This window comes from Crassostrea angulata, chromosome 2 (genome assembly GCF_025612915.1).
Source record: "Crassostrea angulata isolate pt1a10 chromosome 2, ASM2561291v2, whole genome shotgun sequence".
In the NCBI taxonomy this organism is placed as follows: domain Eukaryota; kingdom Metazoa; phylum Mollusca; class Bivalvia; order Ostreida; family Ostreidae; genus Magallana; species Magallana angulata.
The window spans coordinates 26791508-26800770 of record NC_069112.1 but is presented as its reverse complement, the minus strand read 5'-3'; the positions used below and the strand labels follow the sequence as shown (position 1 = coordinate 26800770).

At 34.6% G+C, this 9263-nt stretch overlaps 1 pseudogene; it reads right to left on the bottom strand.

Annotated features, from left to right (window-relative positions):
• Positions 1-6553, bottom strand: part of LOC128172904 (uncharacterized) — a 25934-nt pseudogene extending 19381 nt beyond the window's left edge.
• Between the last annotated feature and the right edge of the window lie 2710 nt (positions 6554-9263).

The window sequence follows — 9263 nt, the reverse complement described above, 5'->3', positions numbered from 1 at the left end:
ATATTTTAATCAGAGATGTATCTAGCCAAGGCTAATAAGTGACAACAATTTTTTCCCTGTTCAAGCATGCCCTCTATATTTCCCATTCATAAAAAGATAAGAAAAATGTAAATTTTTGACCGATTTTGATTGAAATATAGAAATAGCGTCACTTCTGACGTCATTTTCTGCCAGTGAGTGCAAAAAAATCAAATAAATAGGTGAAAAATAAATTTTACATCAACTCTTCTAAAATATATATAACATAACATTTTATTGTACCTGAAACACTTAAAAAAGTTGCGAATAATGGGGGCCAAATTTAACTTATATCATATATAGTTCTTTCGTACTTCAAATCACCATCTACAAATTGAAGTGGGAAGATGGGAAGGTATCCCATTAAATGAAAGATTTTGTCCTCTCTGTACAAAAAACGTATAGCCGATGAATTTCATTATACTTTAGAATGTGATGCAATATCACAAGTCCGAAACAAATTTATAGACAAAAATTTTTCGGCTAGACCAAATGTGTTTTAAAGTATTACATACTGTAAATTCCTAATTAAACGCGAGGAATTAATATCCGCGTAAAATCGCGAGAAGCCCGTCTCGCGAATTCTAAAATCTCGCTTTTAATTTTAGGAGACATGTGAACTACATGAAACTATGATGAAATTTCGCCATTCGCAATTTTATGTTCTCGCGATTTGATGGCAAATCGTTGAATCGCGGAATTAAGTACTCGCGTAAAATAAGGAATCTACAGTATTAGGGTATCCTTGGGGTTGTATGGTGTATCAAGAGTTATAAATCTGTATGATTAGGGTATCTTTTGGAGTTCCTTGGGATTTCTGTGGGGTTCCCTAGGGTTTATAGAGGTTTTTAGAGGCGTGTCTGGGATACCAATGAGTCCCCAGTGGTATCAAGAATTTTTAATTTGAATTATTAGGCTATATCCTTGGGGTTCCATTGGGTTCTATGGGGTATCAAGTTTTATGAATCTGTATTATAAGGGTATCCTTTAAGTTCCTTGGGGTATCCATGGGGTTCTGTGGGATACCTAATGGTGTCTGGGATATCAAAAAGCCCCGAGGCTGTATCCAGAGATATAAAATTGTGTTATTAGGGTATCCTTGGGGTTCATTTGGGTATCAAAAGTTATATTACTGGGTATCCTTGGAGTTCCTTGAGGTATCCATAGGGTGTGTCAGGGATAACAATGGGGTATCTGTATTATTACTATTAGAGTACTATTAGGGTATCCTTTAGGTTTTTTGGGGTACCCATGGGGTTCCCTGGGATACCTTGTGATTTGTCTAGGATATCAAAGAGACCCAAAAAGTATCAAGAGATATAGTGTATCCTTGGAGTTCCATAGGATATCAAGAGTTATAAAATTTATATAACCAATACATGTATAAGAGTATCCCTAGAGTTCCTTGGGGTATCCGTGGGTTTTGTCTGAGATACCAATGAGACCCTACGGGTATCAAGAATTTAAATTTGTATTATTAAGTTATCCTTTAAGTTCCTTGAGGTATCCTTGGGGTTCTGTGGTGTATCAAGAGTAATGATTCTGTATTATTAGGATATTCTTGGAGTTCCTTGGGATATCCCTGGGGTTCCCTGGGATTCTTAGAGGTGTATCTGGAATACCAATGAGTCCCCAGGGTTATCAAGAGTTTTAAATTTGTATTATTAGGGTATCCTTGGGGTTCTGTGGAGTATCAAGAGTTATGATTCTGTATTATTAGGGTATTCTTGGAGTTCCTTGGGATATCCCTGGGGTTCCCTGGGGTTCTTAGAGGTGTGTCTGGAATACCAGTGAGTCCCCAGGGGTACCAAGAGTTTAAAATTTGTATTATTAGGGTATCCTTGAGGTTCCTTGGGGTTCTGTGGTGTATCGGGAGTTATAAATCTGTATTATTAGGTTATCTTTGGGGTTCCTTGGGGTATAATTGGGGTACCAAGGGTAAGGGGTGACCCTTGCACTCTAATGAGACCCCCTTGGGTATCAATAGTTATTCATTTCTGTCATTGGGGTATCCTTGGGGTATCCTTGAGGTTTCCTTGGGGTTCCTTGGGGTTAAAAGACGTGCCGGAGGAAGTGCACAACCCGTGGACTGTAAATTATTTCAACTATTTATACCGTCTTCCAAGGAATACGGTAATCATAAGGATACAAAATTTAATGTCTTCATGCATAAACAGTTAAGTCAAAATAATATGGAATTAAAAGATTACAAGTGGGTTTGTGTACTCACATTAGCATTAACAATTTAAGAGAATAGAGCAGTTGTTATTTCTAGAACATAAACAATGAAAAAGGTGTTTTTAAAAGAATAAAAAATAATAAATAAAATCTGCCCACCTGCCCCATATTTTTTGCAAATCAGGATGAGAATCTAAATATTAATTTAGTCTGGCCTATTACATTTAAGTTATCATACTGCATACATTTAAACTCTTCCTTGAATCAGAGATGTGTGTTTACCATTACGTAAGCTATCCCTCGCCCGCAGCCAAGAAAACTGGTCACCATGGTCGCAGCTGGACTACCTAGCAGTCAGCCGTTATCTAATACATTAAAGTTGCATCTCTCATATTTATATGAGTTTATTTAGCTGCAAACTCAAGAATTGTTGTAGTTTTGATTACACATGAATTCTTCTTCAGTTGGATTAAACAATAGGGTGTCAATTATGAAATCGTTCAGTTCATTTATAAAAGCAATGCCATTCTCAATCTAACGCAATATCAGACTTAGATCAATTGTGGGTTTTAAGTAAAAAAAAAAGAACTACTATTTCATAAATTTTAGTCATTATACTGCAAACTTTTCAAATCTTTCTGGGTACTGAGCTTTGTGTGTGTGTGAGTTGTACCTTTACGTAATCTATCCTTCATCCATGGCCGAGCAGATAAGCCAAGGCTTCTACCAAGCAGTAAGCAGTTATCTAATACACAAGATTCACACACGCACACTTACATGTATATAAATTGTGTTCAAGTTTATAAAGGCATAAATACAAGAACTGTTTTAATATTATGTTATAAAAGTTTGTTCATCTTGTAGTATTTATTAAATTAAACATTGGAGAGTAAATTAAAAAGTCGTTCTGAAAATTAATAAAAGCGATATTACTCCGAATCGGAAACACTCGTCAGACATAAATTAATGGTTGGTTTGTAAGTCTAAAATGTTTTAAAAATTGTACAAATAATGTTTTAAATCAACAAAAAACACAAAAATTAAACCTTTAAATGATGATTATCCCTCGCACATGGCCAAGGAGATCCCGCGCGAGTGGACAAGTGATTCGTAGTAGGTTCATGTTGTTCTACATGTATCTTATCACGCGAAATGTAAAAATAATGTAAGCCTTGAATTAGGTGAGCATAAAAAGTAATAATACAATTATGTTTTGCAATGACACATTTGTTTTAGAAACATTTTTCGATATCGACCTAATTCAAATAAAACACAAAACAAACAAATATAAAAGGTAGGTACCGTATTTTTCGAAAATTAGGTCAATACAGTTTATTGGGCGAAGGAGGACGTTTTTAGCCAAAAAATTTAAAAAAGTATAAATAGGTCGACTTTGAAGAATATGTCGAAAAATTACTGTTAGTTCTAATGAATAAATGGTTTAAACCAATAACGTTATCATAAAGTAACCTTTAATCTTATTTCACTGTTTTAAACAAAAGGGAAATAAAATGTATTTCTTGAAAACATCGTAAGAAAATGTCTGAAATTGCATCAAAATTTTCAAACCAATTAATTCAGTACGGCCGGTTTTAATTTAAGATCGTTTTTTATTACTTCCCTGCCATGTGTACAAACTGGTGTTAACCGGGGGATAGTAACCTAGCCTGGTGGCATGACTACGGTAGCACATGCCACCCTGTGTCTCTCTGTGACTTTATACAGTGTATATACACACGAGTCAACCTCTGCTCTTATTGAAGCCTGCGGGCATGAGTAGCACATGCTGAGAGTTCAACTGTGTATAAACAAAGTAAGCGCTACCCAGACTGATTTCAGAGACACCTGGCTAAAATTTCATCGAAAGTTTCATGTTGAATATACAGAAAAAAAACTTGTTCATGTATTCTATTATGAAAACAAATTGTTTTTTTTTTATTTCTACCCGACATTTTTCCCCCGTAATTACAATGTGTACACCAGATCACATGATCCTCACATCGACAGTGTTAGCTTGATGACGCGACCTCTAAATATAGAATGCCGTAATTACCCTTTGTACGGTTCTCATTTACTTTTACCGTGCGAAATCGATTTCCTGTTTATCGTAAGCACACGATCAAAATGCATGACAGCATATAATAATGATCGAAAGATGATTCAGTCAGTGATCTAAGTAAGAAATGTAAGAAGAAATAAATCTATTTACATTTAAATTTGTTTAAATGATAAATTACTACAGTATATTGATTAAAATCCATACGATTTTTACACAGAAATTCAAGCAGTATTATAGTAAACATTCATGATTTTATTGGAGGGTTGCATAAATTTTTGCAAAATTTCATATCAAATTTTCCAACCAATAAAAAAAAAACATAAATTGGGCGAAGCGATGAATAGGGCGAGGTCCACGTGTCAGGATAAAAAAGTATCGAAATAATTTCCGAAAAATACGGTATATTAAAACACAATATCAGATTCCGGAAGGAAGTAATCAGTATGTATATCCAGATGAATAAATTAATGACAAATCAAATCATTCAAGTTGTTTTTCTTACTACTAACTAAACTGTCTTTTTTTCCACAATGCCAATAACACGCATGAGTGTACTCAAAGAAAACACCAATCAAATACTTACCTGAGTCCACTTTTTAATCCAAACATACAAGCAAATGCCTCAAACAATGCTTGCACATGACTTTCATGTATGCTACATCCATGTTCTCTTTTCTTAAGTATAAGATAAAGCTGGTTACTAAAATCCTGTGCCTGACAATGAAATCTACAAAGAAAACCATGGGAAAGGATGATTTTTACATAATAGTCTTACATTATTTTTAGCAATAATTATTTTAACAAGAGCAATATCTTAAAGAGATTTAAATATCCCCACAGGGCTCATGTCAAATGAGGCAATGTTGAATTTTCCTAATTAAAAACATAAATATATGAGGGACTGAGATAAAAGAACATGATGGTAGATTGTATATTATTCTTCACAGATTAAAAAAATGGAAAAATCTGCAAAACAAGGAAGGACAACAGAAATAAGACTTTCAATCTTTTTCCAACCTAGATATTATCAGAAATCACTTGGAGAACTTGTGTAAAACATAGCGTGAACCATAAATCATAGATGACGAGTGTCCTCTCATGTAGGCTTGTAAGTTAAGAATGAAATAAATTGATAATGAAATTCAAATATAGTTTTTTCATCTTTCTATTGAAAATTTTGGGACTGATAGAAAGAAGAAGATACAGTTACTTTTAATATTTGCCCTAAAATTCAGAAGTTGTTTAAATCTCATGAAAATACACATATACTATCTTGAACATGTGTGTATATGAAATGCCAAGTTATACGCTTCTATCTTGTTTCAAAAAATAATAATGACCTCAACATTTTGGCATATTTCTAAGATTTAGTCAAAAATGGTGAAAAATAGCACATTTTCTCATAGCTTTTTAAAGAGGAAAATGTGTCAGCAGCCGTCGCCCACAACTAAATTAATATATTTTATGTGTTTTAACATGATAAAGTTATAATGTGAGTTTCATCGTGGGCGATGGCTGCGGACATGATTTCAAGAACTCTGAGTGGGTAAACTATGTTTGAGATTTACCTGTAAAACCATATCATATGTTTTTTTTTGGTACCCATGTTGGGATCATTGATATTTTTTCATCATCATTTGGTGCCATCTCCCATAAGCTTTCTGATGACAGCTCTGAAAAGGACGTGTACAAATGGTCAAGGGATCTTAAATGAGCCATTATAGGGCTCTTTTGGACGTACTTCTTTAACTCGTTGATTTTTTCAGTCTCCTCGTTGTTCTCAGTTTCCCCGCATTGAATAAGATCAAGAGGTTTCGTATCAGGAACATGCACAATTGATATATTAAGGTTTTCGATGTGCTTCCTTTCCCATTTACTCAGTCTTAGTGGAAGGTCAAGTGAAGCAAGTTTGGTTAAGCACTTTCCGTGAATTGACTGCGAATCCTCAGATTCTGTTGAAATTATGTCAGTTCCGGAGGACTTTGGAGGAGTTCCATCTTCATCTTGGTCAGAGCTCCCAGGCGTACTCTCACTGACAGAACAAAATCGTTTACGATCAGGGGATACAGAAGAGTCTGATAACCGTCGTTTTTTGTTTGCTTCATCATATACTACTTCACTGTCTGCATCGGAGACGCTAACCGTTTTGTCTGAATCGGAATCTGCCATGCTAGCGAGCGGCGTTTTGGGTTGAAGTTAAGTCTTACTATAAACGAGTCGACCTATAACGTTCGTACGTTGGTATATTACCAAAACGGAAAAAAATAATGGTCTATTTGCAGGCACGTAGCATCAGGGGGGGGGGGGGGGGGCAGGGGGGCCTGCCCCCCCCCACCCCCCCCCCCCCCCACTTTTTCTCGCAGCAACAAATTTTTTAAAATTTACATATAAAAAATGGAATTATCATGGAGTTGCCCCCCCCCCCCCCACTTTTTTTGGGAGTAGGTAAAAAAATTGATATGTAAATAAGGAAATGAGGAGTGAAATTGAAGTTATACAGTACGCCATCCCCCCCCCCCCCGGATTAGGATTTTGAAGATTTTGGGAAACTTAAAATCCCCCCCCCCTTTTTTTGAATGTCAGGATTTTTTGGATGAGTCTGGCCCCCCACTTTCAAAAACGATGCTACGTACGTGCCTGATTTGTTTGGGGTTTTTTTAATTGTTTTGGTTTTGTTTGGGGGGGGGGGTTGCTTGGAATTCATTTTTTAGTAAAGATAGAAAACATTAAGGACTTATATAATATTTCAGTATGATTTAATTCTAATTAATACAATATACAGTATAGCAATATTTACATTCACTTTCTTTCCCTCTATTAAATTGCATTGGTTGATTTGAGTGATATTTACGCATAACACATAAGACCCAATCACCAAATCTGATGGGTAGGAGTACATCAGTATTTCTCGAAGAACGTGAACTGACTCTTCTCGCGACTTCAAACCGGATCACGGCCTAATATAATTACGCTGATTAATGATACATGTATTTTATTGATGTAAATATATTTTGACGGTTAAATGAATTCAATTGATTAATTTCTTGGTGTACCAAAAGTAAATTCATTAAATCACAGAAAGAAACATAAAATTGTGTAATTAGAATTAAAACGCTGGAGTCTTGGTAAAATGGGTAGGCAAACCCGGGCCGGGGCAAAATATAAAAGCCGGGGCAGATCGATATTTTTCAATTTTCTTTGTTAATAATCAACCAATATACTTGAAATTTTCAGGATATGTCAACAAGCAGTATAACTGTATTCGTTGTAAATATTTCTGCAAAACAATGTGTATTTAGAAATTTATCGACGATTGTTGATTTTCAAGTTGGTAAAATGGGTAGGCAAATCCGGGTCAACATTTTACGGTTTTGTGGACTTATTTAAGACAAAACTGAACATTTCACGTTTAATTCCGGTAAAACATGTGAAAAACTAATAAGAAATAGTCATTTATTGAACGGAAAGTAAAAATTCTTCAATTAATAACAGTTTTTAAGAAAAACCGGGTCATTAAAACCGGATCCGATCACCCGGGACAAACTTAAAAATTCCGAAATAATGAGGATGTTAGCTATCACAAATATTGTGACACTGCCCAACTCTTACCACAAGGAGGTATCCTCATTAGAGCCTAATTTATTAAATTGGAAAGGTAAGTAATGTTTTGTGTTGTAAACACATTAATTTTAACTTTTAATAAATATATGAGGAAAATATTAAAAGCACTATTTTTTTTTATTATTAAATTTTGTTTTTTGTAAATATTATATAGCACTAATTATTTAAATAGCTGTGATAATATGAACGAATAAGCATGCTGGTTTTTTATTGTTTTTTTTTAATTCTTTTAATTTTATAATTCATACCTACTTTTTAAGAAAACTATAGAACAGTCATCAGATTGATGTCCTTGTACTGAATGAGACAAGTAAGGTTTGTGGAAGCTTTATAAAGGTTTTCTGAAAAGCACTCAAATCATTCTAGAATATTATCATCAAAAGATATCACTTTGAACTTTAAAACAATTGTTCATTACAATACCCTAGCTTCTTCTCAGATTCCTCTCTTTAATTAATAAAACAAAACATAAATAAAATCAATGTGGGATAACATAGACACGCAACTATTACGGAATTATCAAGTTTGTCCCGGGTGATCGGATCTGGTTTTAATGACCCGGTTTTTCTTAAAAACTGTTATTAATCGAAGAATAATTATTTTCCGTTTCAATAAATGACTATTTCTTATTATTATTTCATATGTTTTACCGGAATTAAACGTGAAATGTTCAGTTTTGTCTTAAATAAGTCCACAAAACCGTAAAATGTCGACCCGGGTTTGCCTACCCATTTTACCAACTTGAAAATCAACAATCGTCGATAAATTTCTTAATATACAATGTTGTGCAGAAATATTTACAGCGAATACAGTTATAGCAATTGGTAACATATCCTGAAAATTTCAAGTAGATTGGTTGATTATTAACAAAGAAAATTGAAAAATATCGACCTGCCCCGGCTTTTATCTTGCCCCGGCCCGGGTTTGCCTACCTAAATATAAGCATTGAATCAGTATTTTTTTAGTCTGCAGTCTCATATTAAACTGCAGCGATGTGTGCATATAAATTTTCATAACCAGGTGATAACGCGCTATAGCGCGCTTTACTCATTTGTATGCACACGCCGTTGCAGTTATGAGACCACTTCTTTAAAAAAAAATATTGATTCAATCATGATTTTTTGAAGTATACAGACTCATAACTGCAGCGGTGTGTGTATACAACTTGAGTAACGCGCGCTAGCGAGTTATGAAAATGTGTATGCACACATCGCTGCAGTTATGAGACTGCAGACTTTAAAAAATTGAAATGGAAGAGCCACAGTAACAGCCACAAGCGTCAGCCGTGAACTTTGATTTTCGCTTGTGACGTTGCAGTTTACAGCGTTCAACGTTTGTGACGTCATAATAAAACTCGTCGATTTGAGTAACCTGTGTGTATTTTAAA